Source organism: Typopeltis vanoorti, chromosome 24, assembly GCF_054136105.1.
Source record: "Typopeltis vanoorti isolate ZY-2024b chromosome 24, IOZ_Tvanoo_1.0, whole genome shotgun sequence".
Classification (NCBI taxonomy): domain Eukaryota; kingdom Metazoa; phylum Arthropoda; class Arachnida; order Uropygi; family Thelyphonidae; genus Typopeltis; species Typopeltis vanoorti.
In genome coordinates this window covers 46,360,691-46,378,511 of record NC_143572.1, presented here as the reverse complement: position 1 = coordinate 46,378,511, position 17,821 = coordinate 46,360,691, and the positions used below count along the sequence as shown (strand labels likewise).

The 17,821-nt window shown below is 38.8% G+C and overlaps 1 protein-coding gene across 5 annotated transcripts in view; it reads left to right on the top strand.

The window, feature by feature from the left end:
* Positions 1-17,821, top strand: part of LOC150093154 (uncharacterized) — a 349,981-nt gene that overhangs the window by 89,956 nt on the left and 242,204 nt on the right. For 2 of the 5 annotated variants that reach the window (XM_090413482.1, XM_090413477.1), the window contains exon 1: positions 15,867-16,171. The exons of 1 other annotated variant lie outside the window; for it this stretch is intronic. The gene's annotated coding sequence lies outside the window, so the exon portion shown is untranslated. Of the gene's footprint in view, positions 1-15,566; positions 15,694-15,866; positions 16,172-17,821 lie in introns of those variants that run through there. 2 more of the 5 variants (XM_090413480.1, XM_090413478.1) reach the window with 2 other exon arrangements.

Genomic DNA, 17,821 nt, shown 5'->3' with positions numbered 1-17,821 from the left:
TTTGATTCAGGTGTTTAGCTTACTGCTCCTGTTCATTAAAGGATAGAGTAGAGCAATGGCTTTTGATGTCTTTACAGAGAGCCTTGATATGGTAGCTGAAAGTTAGCCTTCTGTCCAGTTGACTTCTGTTTGTCACGGGATTTTTATGTTAAACAGAAAGTTGTCCCCTTTAGAAAGCATCGGTCTTCTGGTGAATAGCATGGCTACGCTCTTCTGGGGGATTCACTTGCAGTCTCCATTTGGCGAACCTTTTTTCAATCAGTCGTAAGTTTTCTTGCAGTTTTTGATGGCAAGATGTGGCTGTAGGGATCTGGCTAATATTGCTGTATCATCCGCGTAAAGGGCCATGATAGATGACAATGGATTGTGCGGAATATCACACATGTATATGGAAAATAGAATCGGTGCTAGTAAGGACCCTTGTGGGACTCCAGTCAAGATAAATTTCTGTGCTGATACTGCACAGTTGACCTTGATTTGCATATGCGTATAAAAAAAAGGTATGATTTAATTAGATGAACCATTTCCAATGGTATTCTAGTTGAGATCAGTTTATGCAGTAATCCGAAATGCCAAATTTTATCAAATGCACTGGCTATGTCAAGAAAACACAGCCCCAGTGCATGGATGTCAATTGTATCCCATGGAGATGTATTAATCTATGTATCTGTTGTGTGGTACTATGGAATTAATGGAACTCAAACTGCTCTTTAGGAAGAATGTTTAACTTGTGTACGGAGGCTTGGAGTCTGGTAAGAATAAATTTCTCTGCAATTTTGCTGAAATTTGATATGAGGCTGATTGGTCTAAAATTTTGAGGCAGGTGCGGGTCTTTTCTGGTCTTATGGATTGGAATTATATCCGCCGCCTTCCAGCAGGAAGGGAAATGTTTGAAACGGAGGATGGATTAATTATGTTGGTGAGATGTGCAGTAGCTATACGAGGCAGCAGCTTTATCACCTTGTTGGTGATGCCGTCAGCTGCACGAGCCTTTTTTGTTTTTTAATTTCTTGATTATATTATATATTACTGCTGGTGATGTAGGTGCAATGTGATTGGAGCAGGTTACAGAAGATTTTAATGAATATCTGACATGTCGATGGATCTTGTAGATGTGATCTCTAGATGTTCATATGAGGATTTACATTGCTTCTCTAAGTTTTCTGCTATTGCATCGGCTTTATATGCATCGGTGTGCACGAGGCCTAGATCTGTTTGGAGAGGAGGAAGATTTTTGTTTTTGTTTATTTTGATCTTTCTGATTAGATTCCAAATGGAGTGATTGTCAGGAGAGATAGAAGTCAATCTTTCTTTCCAAAGTTGACTTCTATGTGATTTAAGGGCATCTCTCACCGCAGAATTGAGACTATGCAGGATTCGTTTGTCTTGTGGTGTGCGGGTATGGAGAAAACTTTTTCTAGCCTTATTTTTCTCCTTGATCAGGTTCATGATATCTTCTGGCAAGTGGTTGGGCCTGAGGGTAGTTGTGTAAGTAGTGACTGCTGTAAACGCTGTGTTAATTTGTTGGGTCAGGTCTTTAACAGCTGTTTTAATTTCTTCTTTGGATTTTATAAGCAGAACAGGACCAATATATTTCGGTTGGAAATTGATCAACCTTTCCCATGATATGAATGAGTGTGGGAGAGAGTTTTCCTTGGTTTCCCAACTGTAGAGGTATTGGATTGTGAACAGATGAAAGATCATTTAGTGTCATTAAACTGTACTGGAGTCTCACGTTGTGCAGTATGAATATGACCAAGACATCAGCCGTGCCATACGTATTATGATGGGTAGGTTCAGTGGGACTTGCCACAAATATACGGGATCCGCGTTGTTGGATCCCGTATAGTTAGCAAGTATGCAGCCGTTTTTATTGGTAGTTCGACTGTTCCAGGCGGGTTGTTTGCCATTTAAGTCACTGGCAATGATGACAGGCTCTCTGATGCCCAAAATGGAGTCTAAATCCGAGAAGAGTAGTGATTTTAATGGAGGATTGCATGCTGCATAGATTTTTAGTCTACCAGCCGAGCTTGTGAGAACCTCTATACCTGTAACCTCTAGATTAGTAGCAGGTTTGATATTTACAAAGTGATACCTAATATAATTCTTGATGAAAATGGAAGTGCTGCCGCCTCTGTAGGTGAGCCTATCAGTTCTGTACAGATGATATCCTCTGATTTTGGTGGTTGTCCAATGATCTCATATGCGTTTCACTCATCAAAACTACATCTGGCTGATGTCTTTGGGTGAACTCTTGGAGCTCCAAGACCTTATTTCTGAGGCCACTCGCGTTCCACGAGATAATCTGTAGTGAGTCTGGATTTAGTTTATTCCTGTTCATGAGTGAGCGCTGTGAGGATGGTTTGTGTATCTTTTAGGAATCGTTTAGAAGAGGATGATGTAGGGTTGGATCTATTATAGTCAAGTAGCATATTTGCCAGAGAAGAGGTGATGATAGCTGTCAGCTTTGTGTGTGGTACTAGCTGATCCTGTTCACGAGTTATCTGTTTAGAACGGACTACATCCGCATATGGCCTTGTCTGTCATTGCTGAGTTGTTCTTTTAAAGGCCTCTGACTGTGGCAGTGGGCTTCAGACAATTTTTACTGGTCTTTGAGAGACTGTGAAGCTGAGGCCTCTGATGTGAATGTACTAGGGGAGGAAGATTGTCTCTCTGTCTCCGTTTTTATATTTTTAGGGTTTTGAATGCATCCCCTATAATTGGCTGTGTGTGGACCACCACAGTTGGCACATATAGCCAGGGTGGTTTTCGGTTTTTTGCAGATATTTTTAATTTTCTGTCCTCTCATTTTAGACATTTAAACTTAGCCTTACACATTTTCTGGGCTTGGCCAAATTTTTGACATCTGTGGCACTGACCTGTTAAACCCCTTTTTCTTAAGGGTTCTGAGCTGATTTTCAATCCACAGATGGACGTCAAGTCATATATATGTTTGTAAGCTTGACTGATCTGAACTAGTACTAGTGGCATCAGAGTGTTGTCTTTTTTGGTCATTCTGCTGATCTTGATGGGTGGTAGGTCCTGATGGTGTAAATCAGCAGTCACTTTTTCTGTGGATACGTCTTCAGACACTCCTCTCAACACTGCCTTCAGATTTTTCTCTGAACCAAGTGAGAAGGTGTGATATTGAATCCCTCTGGCATTCATTTCTCCTGTGAGTTTTCGGTGATCCATCACTGCGGTGGGCTGAATCTTGATGCTGAGAGTGACATATTTTGCGTAGTTATAAGAGATCTGTAGATTAGACATGGTAGCCCTTAAGACATCCATCTTTGTTTTTCGCGCAGTATAATGGGAGGTATCTTTTCTCTTGTGGAGGCAGAGGAGTCCAAAACGGGACCGTCTTCTTCCATTCCATTCCATCCTATTTTGGTGGTTAGGTTTTGCGCTTCGTGCGCGTGCAGACCTCCGTGAAGTCCGAGGGGGCGAAGGTCACCAAGTTCCGCTCATCTGCTGGAGCATTGTTGTCATCATCTCCCGACATAGAGTATAAATTAAGTACAAATTTTTTGAGAAACTTTTGCAGTATATTTATGGCTAGTCTTCTGTCCAATGATTCTACCAGGGCGTCAGCGTTAACCCCACTCATACCGAGAGATTGAGGTGCAAAATCAGTGTATAAGATCGCGGGTCCTTGAGTCCGTGTAGATGTCTCGTAGAGCCAATCAGTGGTCTACCCGCAAAAAGAATCCCGCAGGCGCAAAAGACTGCCAGAAAAACCAAGTTCGAAAAAGTGCGAAGTAACAGCAATTTTTAGTTTCATAGTACCCTAATAAAATGGGTAAAGGAGTGTTAAGAACTCACTTGGGCACAGATTGAAAACCTACCTCTTTAATATCATACATCCACCAATGGTCCTCATAACGGGTGGGGCCTACACGGCCATTAGACCTCGTGCATATTTCATGCAGAGGGGGAGCCAGTAGGTTTCAAACTGTGTTAACTCCAGTGCAATGTGAGTTCCCGAAAAACATTATATAAAATAATTAAATAAATTAAAGAAACACCTAAAATAACACGTCCGATCACATCAAAAGCCAATAGCGAATCCGACTACAATTCTCAATCAAGTAATAAATAATATCCTCTAATGCATTTTATCCCCTAAATGGAATACTCAGGATCGTTTAGTCAGTTACGACTAAACGGGTTTGGAAGGTTTCTCTTATTCTGATTCCTTCGAGTTTTTTTAAAAGAATTATGTGTTCTGTGGTGTTAAAGTATTTAAAACAGTCGAGAGCTAATGCAAACACAAACTGGTTTTTACCAGATAAGGGAGTGTTTTACGAAATCCACGTTGTGTGTTCCATATTATTGAATTTCTGAATTATTGAATAATCATTCAATAATAATTATTAAATAATTTCTGAATTATTGAATAAGGCTCGGCAATGACAAAATGTCATTGACGAGCTTTTCCGCGATTTCTATACTAGAAGCAACAGTGCAGATATAGGCCTGTAATTATTAATTTAATAGGTTTATTCTCAGGTTGGATTCATTCATTCACTCATCAGCTTACAACATAGTAAGCTAGAATGGATACTTTTTTATGACTTTGTGTACTTTATTGAAACACAGTAGAGAAAAAGGACTCAACATTAAGAAACTCAACTTGGTGCCTCTGTGGTATCTTGCATATTGCCAAGTATGGAGAAGAAAAATGTACAGGTTCGAAAAGAAGTAGTTTTTCTCCTGAAAAAAATAAAATACTTGGTATTACAACAAAACAACTAAGGCTATGAACCTGGACACTGTATTGGTCGCACGTGTTCTTCTGGCGGATTGCTATTTCATGGGATGACTGTGTTTGTCTGAGAACGTTCTTGCCATCTTCATATCAGACTTGATTATCTACCTTTAAATGGAACATCCTTCAACTTAACAAAACTGAACTTAGTATATGTACATTACTTGGAAAAAAGTAAAATGACACAATAGCGTGAGAAAAAAGCAGCCATGGCACCCACCTTAATAAGATGTAGATCTCCATTCGCTACGAAAAGCAATACTATGGGGTGTAGTTTCCACAAGCGTACGATAGCCGTCAATGGGAATTTTGGAGCATTCTTATTGTAGGCATGTAACGTGGTCCTGGACGTTGTGGGTCAGACGGCGCTTGACTTCAGCCGACAATTCAGTTCATCCCATGGATGTTCAATAGCGTTGACATCACGGCTGTGTTTAGTTCAGTGAAGTGTGGGGACGTTTATGTCCACAAACCATGCTACAGGAGCAGCCTTATGACGCGGTCGTGCATTGTCTTGCTGAAAAAGACAATGGTCAGTTCTGTAGAAACGCCACAAAATAGGATGAATTGAGATCTCCGGAATGTTCAGACATTTCCCGCAGCTCAAAGTTCGCGGAACAACAAACATAGGTCTGAAGCTATACTAGGAAAAACAGGACCATACCGCCACCACCGAATTTCATAGTTTGGTTTACAAACTTCAATAAGAGACGTTCACTAGTCATGTGACGGTCACATCGATACTTGACCATCTGCTCGGTAGAGGATATAATGTGATTCGTTGCTCCATAGCACAGCTTTCCAAGCTTCCACATGAACCATTGAAGTCGACGCTGCATGTATATTTGGCTAATGTGGTGCTTGCATATTGCGATCCTACCATGGACACCCATGTTGCGAGCCTCTGGTCTGAATGATTATGTGCGGATTCATGCTCCAATTGATGCCTGGAACTTTATGTTCAACGTGTCGGCCGACGAATGGCGGTTTTTACGAGGGTGGTCTGAAAAATTATCTGCCTCACAATGAAAAAACAAATTTATAATTTCAAAATTATTTTAATTGTTCAACATAATCTCCCTTAAGACTAATACATTTATTTCAGCGATGCTCCAGCGCCATTATCCCGTACCTGTAGTCAGGGACGGGATAATGTAGTTATAGTTTTTGCCGTTATAGTTTTTCAGTGGTGTAGCTATAGTTTTTGCCGTCTGGGAAGGTACCTGAGTTTGCCGTCCCTCTCAATACACACCAAAAATAATACAAAAAGTCAAAACGACGTATATGGAAATAAATTAAAACACTATGTTTATTTTTGAAGTAAAACTTTAATTTCAACATTCTAAAATGCTTTTTTTCTTGGTTTTCTGTTAGCAAAGCCGTCGATGATATTGCAATGCCTATTTCATAGTAAAAATAAAAAAAAAAAAAATACGCTAATGCCCTTTTATTCCCGTATACGGGAGTAGGCGAGGCCATAGTAATGTTGGTAATTCTTAATCAATTTTATTAAAAAAAACTCCTCTCACAACTAGCGACATTTACATCAATTGTGAGGAAAATTTGCAGTAGTATTACAATACTTGGAAATGAGTCATCGAGACTGTATTTTAGAATTAATTGCAAAATAAAAAAAAAAAGGTTCAAAGTGCCGCCCTTGGCTGACCGTTCCCTCCTCCTCCGCCCACAGCTATGCTTCTGCCTGTAATTGTTTGCAGTAAAATCTGCAAAAATACTCCTCTGCAGCTGCAATCAGCTCTTGATTCGTGAGGAATCATGAGCTGATTTCCTCACGCGGACCAGTGAGGAACAGTTTTAGTTTTGGGAAGAGATAGAAGTCAGATGTAGGCAAATCTGGAGCAAAGGGTGGATGTTCCAACAATTCATAGTGTATACCCCTTAATATTCCCATTGCCAAAACACGTTTGGGGGCCGGTGCTGAAAGATGATTTTTTCATTTTGCAAACCTGGTCTTTTCTAAAAATTTATTCGTCTAATCTGATTAACAGATCGGAATAATATTCTCCGATTATTGTTTTACAATTTTCAAGATAATTAATACAGAAAATGTCTTTAGCATCCCAAAACACCGATGTAACTGACTTTGTCTTCTTTTGCGCTGAACAATCGGCTTCTGTCCGCTCTTTTGACTGTTGTTTGGATTCTGGTGTGTAACGGTGAATCCAAGTCTCATCTATAGTAATAAACCGACGCGCAAATTCAGTTTTATTCTTGTTAAAACGCTCCAAGCACTGTTCGGATATTTTCATGCGAGTGCGGTTTTGATCTACTGTGAGCAAGCGTGGCACCCATCTTGCGCAAAGCTTTTTCATTTGCAATTCTTCATGCAAAATATATCATACACGTTATTTTGAAATGTCTATAGTCTTAGCAATTTCACACACTTTGATTCGCCGGTCATCCAATACCATATCGTGCACTTGATCAATGATTTCTGGTGTTGTTACACTTTTTGGACATCCTTCACGTGGATCATCTTCATGGCTGGTAGGGCCACGTTTAAACTCGGCAGCCTATTTCTTAATTGTCTAAAACGAAGGAGAAGAGCGCCCATAAACTTTTATGAACTTCGAATGAATTTCTTTTGGCGTTAAACCTCCTTTACAAAGCATTTTATAACCGCACAATATTCTATTTTATCCATTTCAAGGGTTACAAACAGTACTTTTGCTTCAGACAGCTGTATATATAAAAAATACTTGAGACTAGCAATTTTACATGGATGCTCATGACAGATGTACCAACTTAGAAAAAAATCTTTTCGATTGTGTTGCTATCTATGGTCCCGGCCGAAAACTTTTCAATTCGCGCTCATACATATTCTCCTTCGCAGCACCCTACGATCACGTTCGGTGAATGAGTGTGGTAAGTCGTCCAATGTGGGTAGTACTTGCAATTGATTCCCTGCGCTTCCATCTCAGTATTGTATCACTGATTGTTGACCTAGGATATCCCAATTTGTCAACAATTTGCCGAACAGTAGGCCTGCAACATGGCATTCCAATTATAATTATCAGTTATAATAGTTGATTATAATTATAATTCATTATTATTACTTTAATAATTATTAACTTGGTATTGTTTCTTAGCATGGTAAGTTGCAATCTACACTCTGGAGGTTTCTCATTCTATGGAACATTCCTTTCAGAAAAAGTAATATGATATTATAATAGGTAAAGTAGAAGTGATGCATAACTTGTTCATTTTACTGACCAGAACGTTAAATTGGCATTTAGGAACAGATTCCCAATTTCTATAATTCTCTTTGAGTGCTTTGGTAATCATATAGCACACACACACACACACACACACACACACACACACACACACACACACACACACACACACACACACACACACACACACACACACACACACACACACACACACACACACACACACACACACACACACACACACACACACACACATGCACACTGTCTTGAAAAATAGAAAGACGAGCTGACTTGAGAACCCATGCAGTTAATATGTATTATGCACTAGTCCCATATGTCTCTTTGCTTTGGACATAAGTCCAATAAATTCAGCAACACAAAATGTCATTCAATAAAGTCAGATTAATTACGTGACGTAGGATTTTGAGAACTATTTTTATGAATTACTATGGGTGTCAGCACCCACGAACTCTAATTAACATTTTAAACATCTTTAGGAGAAGAAGAACTGCATATCATACACTTTCCGCTTAATTAATGGTGATTTGTGCTTATTTTGGAGGGGAGAGAGAGAGAGCAATTGATAATGGAGAGGTTATTCAAAATGTTTTTAATATTTATTGTTTATTAATATAGTCGCCAACATTTATTACTCACATTATCTAATCTGCTAATTCATTTATTCCATAAATGGAGTAGGTCTTTTTTTCGTCCTAGCTTTTTTTGAAGATCGATGGCTAGTCAGTCTCCACCTTTATTTACCCATCACTGACTACTGACCTAACACCACCAGTGATCCAAACGCCGGAAGGAGAGCATGGCAGAGAACTGCTTTTCTCTTTGGTCCTGACCCTTTATATTATGTCAAGAGATTTTCTTGAGTTGCAACGTCAAAATCCCTAGCTTCCAAAATTTGAGAGAAATTTTAATTTCCTTTGAAATATCAAGTAACTCATGAAACTGTTGATGAAATGGATCTAGAAACGTACCTCTGTTAGAGGATTAGTCAAATTTAGATGGCATTTCTGCCTTTCACTTAGTATTATGGAATGGACACAATTTTCAGAATCGGTAACCACAAAATATTTTGTCAAATTTTTCGGTAGAACCAAAATAATCTTAATGGGAAATTAATCAGAGGAATAGCAAACGGAATGTGACGTGTGTGTGTGTGTGTGTGTGTGTGTGTGTGTGTGTGTGTGTGTGTGTGTGTGTGTGTGTGTGTGTGTGTGTGTGTGTGTGTGTGTGTGTGTGTGTGTGTGTGTGTGTGTGTGTGTGTGAGAGAGAGAGAGAGAGAGAGAGAGAGAGAGAAGCAATGGTAGAACCAAAATAATCTTAATGGGAAATTAATCAGAGGAATAGCAAACGGAATGTGACGTGTGTGTGTGTGTGTGTGTGTGTGTGTGTGTGTGTGTGTGTGTGTGTGTGTGTGTGTGTGTGTGTGTGTGTGTGTGTGTGTGTGTGTGTGTGTGTGTGTGAGAGAGAGAGAGAGAGAGAAGCAATGGTAGAACCAAAATAATCTTAATGGGAAATTAATCAGAGGAATAGCAAACTGAATATGACGTGTGTGTGTGTGTGTGCGTGCGCGCGCGCGCGTGCGTGTGCGTGCGTGTGCGTGCGTGTGCGTGTGTGTGTGTGTGTGAGAGAGAGAGAGAGAGAGAGAGAAGCAATGGTAGTAAATTATTTCCAAGATACCTTACTTTGAGTCTGCCCGGTTAGCCTAGTGTTGCGCTTCACAACCATATGCCTGGGAAGGAGTGTTCTAGGTTCGATTCTTGTTGGCGACGTGAGAAGCTTAAGGATCCTCCTCAGCCATAGCCAAGTTAGCTGGTCTTGGGCATGGAAGCAGGATTTTTTCTCTCAGTTTATCTGGGGGTTTTCATCCCAGAAGCAGGCAATCCGGCCCAGTGAAAACATACATGCATAGGATATAGTATGACAAGGAAGGCAATGGGAAACCACCTTGCTCCTAGTCATTTCCATAGTATGGTAGCATGTAGCTACTCCCACCTGTCGTATGGCTGAGGGAATAGAATAGATAGACCTTACTTTGGAAGCAAGCTCAGATTGTAGATTATTAGATTTGGTTATATCGATCAGATGCTAAATTATTGGATTTGTTTATAGCCATTGAGTTAGCTTCATGGACAGTAAGCATTCGTATTTAAAGTGAATTCGTTACATTAACACAATACTGTTTTTCATTTGCAGATATAGTTCAGTTTATGCTTTACCGGAAGTAAAGCGTTTGTCTGTAACCTTCTGCAACACTCTTCATATGATTCCAAAGTTGACTGTGTTAAGCAATTAGGCATTATAAAGTCAATCATTATTTTTAAACTTGTAGAATTTTAGTGGTTCATTCTAAGGCCTATCTTCGACCGGTACTGAGTTAGTTGATCTCTGACACGGGCAAATGGATTTTTTTTCTCCCAGAAAAAAAACAGATCGTGAGCTGGCGCTTCCTCTCCCTAGATAAAGAAATGGAATTAAAAAAAAAAAAATTAAAAGCTGGGAGTAAGTTAATGAGTTTTAAGAGTAGTATCCAATATTTGTGGAATGGAAACAGTCATCATAGAAAGGTATGCTCAAACAGGATGTAACGATAGAGTTGAAAAATGAGTATTTTAAGTAGTTGGTTGAATTGTTGGAGACATGTAGGGACAGCTGAGAATTTTTTGTCTCATTGAGATCCTAAATAGGCAGAATTAGTTGAAGAATTTGTGATTTAACGGTTGAAACCTTTGCTAAGGGTGAGCGTAGAAAATGACAATTTTAAAATATTGAATGCATTGTACGAAGCACAAGAATGCCAACTTGTGAATTCGTACTTCAAATTCAAAGGTATCTACAGATTTAATTAGGTACACTATACAGGAGTTTTAATATCTATTATTAATCATCTTATTACAAAACGATGAGGCATTTTATAAGGCTTGTATGCTTATTGAGGTGCGCGCGGTTAGCCGAGTGGCTATGCGCTTCCAAACTACATGCCTGGGAAAGGAATGTCCAGCGTTCGATTCCCGTGGCTGAAGTGAGGAGCTTAGGATCTTTCTTAGACACAGCCGAATTAGCCAGTCTTGGGCGTGGAGAGCAGGGTTTTTATCCCCAGTTTATCCAGGGTTTTCCTCCTGCGAGGAGGCAAACCATCCCCGTGAGCACACACCTCTACAGACATAGAACACCTCCAGGAATAAGGAGTAACCAACCTATTCCACAGGATTTCGGTTCCAAATGCCTACACAGTAAAATGTGTAGGTCTGAGCGTAAGCGTAAATTAGGAATTAGGATGCTTATTGAGAGGTGCAGAATGTGGTGCACAGATGTGGCGAATGGTGCATAGATCGCCACCTGTTACCTGCACAGGTAATTGAGCTTGGAAGGATTAAAAGGAAATAAACAAGATGGTGACATCAAACTAGTAGAACTATGATATCAGACCAGTGGCGCACCCAGAGGGGGGCCAAGGGACCCGAGTGCCCCCAAAGAAAAGGAAATAACACTAGAAAATTTTTCAAAAATCTTTTCCTAATTAAAATTCATTTTTTTTTATTTATGTTGTGTCATGTCTTCTATTTCTATACTACTTATTATTATTATTATTATTATTATTATTTAACGGTGTCTCCATGGAGTCAAAAGACTCATCGCGGGAGACCCGACATTGACACACTAACCATTATTTACACAATACCTGTCATACCTCTCCTTAAATTCATTCACGGTTAAAGCATTCACAACCAGTTCTGGCAAAGCATTCCACCCATTCACAACCCTCCAAGTAAAAAATCTAGTCCTAACACCCTTGTTAACCACACTCTTACACAATCTCCAGGGATGGCCCCTCGTTCTCTCACATCCTGCATTGGTCTTAAGAATATCATCAGTATCAATCCTGTAAAATCCCTTTAACAATTTAAATACCTCTATCATATCTCCTCTCCTACGTCTATCAGCTAGTTTTTGGAGCCCACAGATCATCAATCTATCCTCATAGGGAACATCCCACAGACCTGCAACAATCTTTGTAACCCGCCTCTGAATCCTCTCTACCACTTCCGCATCACCAAGAAATCCTGGCGACCAGATCTGTGCACAATAGTCCAAATGCGGCCTTATTAATGCCTTATAGAGTGGAATAATAACTTCCCTATCCCTGCTAGTTAGTGTGTTCCTCAACAACCATGTAATTTGATGTGATGTTTTGGCAATCTTAGCAATATGCCCTTTAAACTTAAGTTCTCTGTCCACAATAACTCCCAAGTCTCTTGTCTCATCAACTTCCTGCAGTTCAGTTCCGTTAATATAGTAAACAGCATGCGATGTCATCCTCCCGAAGTGCATCACCTTACACTTAGCCACGTTGAACTGACAGCCATTTACCCCAGTCCATAGCGTCAGCCTATTTAAGTCATCCTGTAAAATATCCACATCATTTGAATTGATTATCGCTCTTCCCAATTTTGCATCATCAGCAAACAAGTGGATATTTCCATTCAAGGTATTTCCAATATCATTGATGTACAAATTAAACAATAGAGGACCAAGAACTGAGCCCTGAGGTACACCACTAGTCACTTGCCTTTTCCTGGACTCAGCTCCTCCGTAAACCACTCTTTGATATCTGTCCGCCAGCCATCCTTTAATCCAAATCACCATCTTCGGATCCAAACCCATTTGCTCTAATTTATGTAACAGAGTTCCATGTGGAATCCTGTCAAAAGCCTTTGCAAAGTCAAGCAGTATCACTGAGTAAGGATTTCCTTTATCCAACTCCACTGTTACTTTATTATAGAACGTAAGCAAATTACTTAGGCAAGACCTACCTTTCACAAAACCATGTTGCCCCTTATAAAGTATCATATTGCTGTCCACCCAGTTCTGAATTCTAATTTTAACTAATTTCTCCAAAATCTTAACCACCACTCCAGATATATTGATTGGTCTATAATTTGCAACATCAGTCTTAGAGCCTCCCTTGTGCAATGGAACTATTTTCCCCTCTTTCCACTCTATTGGCACTTTACCAGAACTGAGGCTTAAATTAAATATCCTGGTTAGAGGAGTTGCTAATTCTCTTGCACATTCTCGTAACACATGGGCCGATATGCCATCTAACCCAATGGCAGTGTTAGCATTAAGGTTCTTTAATATATTAAGCACCTCGATTTCATCTATCTCTATACTCTCATCAGTCAATGTCACATCTGACACTGCACTATCACTACTAAGATGGTACACTTTTGCGAAATGATCACTAAGCAACTCAACTATTTGACTAGCTTCAGTAATTTCCTTACCATCAACACTTTTTAAAGTAATCTTTCCATGGATATTCTTCCTTTTACTAGCCACATAGCGAAAGAACTCTTTAGGGTTTCTTTTGGATTCATCAGCTAGCTTCCTCTCATAATTAGCTTTGGCTTTCCTTACCATACAGGTTACTCTCTTTGCCTGTACCTTATATTGCTCATTGGAACGCTCATCACCTTTTTCTTTATATGTCTTCCACAACCTTTTCTTTATATGCAACTCTTGTTTAATAGTATTAGTCATCCATTTTACTCCTACTTGATTTCTCCTTCTGACTCTGGGAATACAGTCTGATACAGCTTTCTTCAAATACTCCTTGAGAATCTCCCACGCATCATCAACATCTCTCCCCTTGAATTTCTCATGCCATAATACAGCTGAAAGCTGACTTCTCAGCTTGCCATAATCACCAGCCTTGTAATTCCACATATACCCATTCTTAATAGAATATTCAGTTCGTCTTTCAATCTCCCAGGTCAAGACCACATGATCGCTTATGAATTAGCGATCACTGCAGATGCTCAGTCATAGGTCGTATGCGATGCGTAGTGTGTATTTGCATATCGTCTACTCAACCCCCCCCCCCCCCCAAAGGTTAAATCCTGAGCGCTCGTTCCCCTCCAAGATTAAATCCTGAGTGCTCCACTGGTCAGTACACTTCAAGATGATAGTGTTAGAGGAAAATATAAATGTAGTTTTGATCAAATACTGAAATGCACGTGAGGTCTGTAGTGCTAGTGAAATCTATAATCATATTAAAGAGATTGTTCATGAGGCAGCTCATGAAGCACTTGGTTTCGAAAGGATTTGAATCACAGTATGGTGGAGCGAATTACAGGAGATACTGTTGAAATCATCACAGAAGAAGGCAGGAGGGAAGCATATAAAGCTTGGTTTTGTTCCGCGAGTCATGAGGATCAGAAAAATTATCGTTATTAAGAGGAAAGTGAACCAATTGCACAAATAAAAAAAGAATGTTGAAAATGGCTCGTTTTGAAATTAACTACTAATTTAGGATAAATAGCAACCTATTATATGGGTAGGAAGTTATCCCAGGAGAAGTATCTATGACATTATGGAGGTGATCACCTTCTAGGAAAATAAGAATGTTAAGTCAAGTCCCATTAGACAGCTCCTTACGATTGATCCTTTTCATATATAACTTCTGTCTTTAAAAGCGGGTAATGAAAACGATCCTTCAGATTATTAGTGTAATTGCGTCCCTGAGCAGCCTATTATGTAAAATTATACCTACATAGTTAGGAAAGAGTATTTCTTTCTGCGTATCAAAACTATACCGTAACTTTGCTTTTAGTAAGTCTTGTGTTGATATTGTTTTCATTCTAAGGCAGATCATAGAAAAAAGAATGTGTAAAAGGACACAAAAAAAATTGAGTTTCGGGAATCCTGAAATGGCCCGTGAACCTCTTCCCATTAGCAGATTCTTGTGATTGATGATGAGGAGGATAAATGTGATTGGGTGGTTCATCAATTTAAGAGAATATATAGTCGTTGCAGAACAGCTGTTAAGTTGAGGAACTGATTTAACATCCAAAGGCTTTTATTTGCCACCTAATATTGTAAATCGTTACCACCCCATCAGTGAAGTCGCTGGTGACTGCATGCTTCTCAAACTCCTTTGTAAGGTTAATTTATATTATACACAATATAGTCACATGAAACCACAATGAATGCAATGCAGGCCCTCGAATAATTGTATCCATCAGTATGCATGTGTGTGTGTGTAATGATTTCTATCGGCCGCTGCTGATATTCTCGAATTCGTAAACTGTGTGCTCATTGTTCATTTGCTTATGACTTTTCTACAACTACTTAATTTTTATCTTTGATTACATATTTTGAACTTTATTGCAATATAGATTTCATAAAGAACCTATGCCAAGTTGAACTTATCAATGGCTTCCTTCGCCATTGGTTACCTAATTTTTAAATCAGTAACATGTGCTCCCTGCACAATAGCGCTACTGACTTAGCAGACTGTCGGATGAATATTTTTATGTCGAAATGTGGAGTGAGATGTATCTTCCGAGTATGATCAAATGCGCTTTGCAATATAGTTCTCAGTTAAAGCATCTTAAGGAAATATACTTTTGCAAAACAGATGTTCAAAACTATACGTACATCATTAACTATATAGATAACAATAGATATGTATATGAATAGTGCCTTGCGAAATATCGTGAAATTTGGATAGGAAATGAAAAATATTTCAAGAGCACGTGATTTCTCTGCGTCACTATACGCGCTGTTGGCTGGAAGAAGACAACTCTGATCGCGTGCTTCCGGAAAACAAAAGGTGTACTTCCGGGACAGGATTATCGTAAACTACATCGTTTTATTTATTTGGAAGTTTTTCGTGCCGTAAACGTAGAAACGGCGTGTCAAAAGGTAAGAAGGAGGCATTTTAGAATTTAAAAATATGGTACAAATAAGATATACCTTACGGCGTTGTCTTTCAGACTCGCCCTCCAGAGTTGATCTTTTCCTAACAACTTTTGCATTTTCAAGACCTGAGACGGCGAAGTTCAAAAGGCGCGTGTAAATATTGAAATAGAGGTACAGATGGAACGTCCTCGTGTGTTGACAGACTTAATAGTCAATTATATTTTGGAATTAAAAACTGGGTGGTGTATGCCAAACTTCAGAGTGATAACATTTATCATTATGTATTTTTCCTTCTTCAAGGTTGAGTCAGTGTTTCAAGCCTTGTTATGGCAGACCTAATGATATGTGATAACGGATGACATGGAATTTCTGAAATGTCTGAAATTAAAACCGCGGAAAAGTTTGTAATAATGACAGAATATGATATAAATGCATATATTACAGAAACGTGTCAGCTTTTTGTTCAATACTATGTTGTCTGGTAAGATAGACACTTAATTCTGAACTTGGTTGTATTTGTGTGTAATCACGAACCGTTGCTGTTGACATTAAGCATAGATGAAAACACAGCAAAAATAAACAACTTGTGCTATCATCTTAGAATATTTGTGTGTGTGTGTTGTATATTCATTTTCAGCGTTTGATATTTTAATAAGAATACTTGTTAAAGTAGAAGCATTCTAATGATTTCATATGTGGAATATAATTGCTAGCAGTTGGTATGTCTGTATGGTGGATTATTTCTTTGTACAAAGTTTCTAATGTAGAAATAAACAGATTTTCGGTTTCTTTTTCTGGACACTACATCCGGCTTTTAAATTTATTGTTACTGGCAGAAAGAAATGCCTTTTCCGCTCATTTTTCTCATGTATTCCAACATCTGTTTTGCGCCAATTTTTATACTCGGCCGTGGTGTATTCCGAAGTGAATATTGAGGACTGCTCCATAATACTTTTCGTAACCCATGAAGTCTCCAGCGTAGTCTATTCGTTGGCTTTAAGAACAGTAAATTCAGTTACCAGTTATTTGTGTACATATACTCGTTACCTGACTGGCTGAATCTAACCAATTATTACGTGACACCTCCAAGGAGGATACGGAGTCATTTGGGAGGGCACACTATCCAATAAACACAACCATGTTAACTATAATTTTTTGTTGCAGCGTTAGTATCTCAGTAAGGGAAAACTAACAAAAAGTGAACAGTGTAGAGTTTGAAGCCTAGGATGATGTATTCAGGCAGAATTATTATTATTAAATGACACTTCCAGTAGTCCAAAGACTCATAGAGGGAATTTACATGTATTGAATTAGGAAAAGAAGTATTATATCTTTCTCTCTCTCTCCCTCCAGTCATTTCTAAGTATTATACTAGGTTCACAGATTGTTTAATTTTTTTTATGTTACTTCCACTCATGCAAGGTTATTTGCAAATCTATAGTACATTTTGCACTGTAAGTCACTAGGGATACATATATGCACTCTTTTTATCAATTATATATATATTTTTGTAATTTGTAATTTTTCATTTACTTTTTGCATCTAGAAACATTGAATTTTTTCAAGCAACTTCCGGTCTCCAATAAGCAGGCCAATGGTCTCTCACTGGGTTATGACATTCATCTCCCACCTAAAGATAATTGTAAACATCCATGCCCACGGCAGGATTTGAACCCATAGCCTGTTAGTTGGAGAGTGGGTATGCTAACCACTCGGCCAACCAAGCTGGAAAATGCATCTTCTGTACAACTGATAAAAGAATTTTGTACAAATCTTAATAAGTTTATTTATGTGAGTGAAAAGTTTTGAACCATCATGAAACCATATAACTTGGTCTCATTTGACCTAATTTAAGATATAATTTAGATGTTGCAGGGAAGGAGAGGCAAAGTATCTCACTTCCTCGGAGTTCTTATGGATAAGCAACAAATGATAGCATCACTCATAGTCAGAACAACTGACATTGGTGTGTTCAGTCATATTTAATTGGAAAGAAAGGCTGAGAACATATATGTAGCAGCAGTAATAAAAGTAACTCGTAACAGGATCTATATGACAAAAACATGTGGTTGAACTCTCTTATACAGGGTTTTATCAAAAGTATTTAAGTCAGTTTTCTGGATCTTGACGG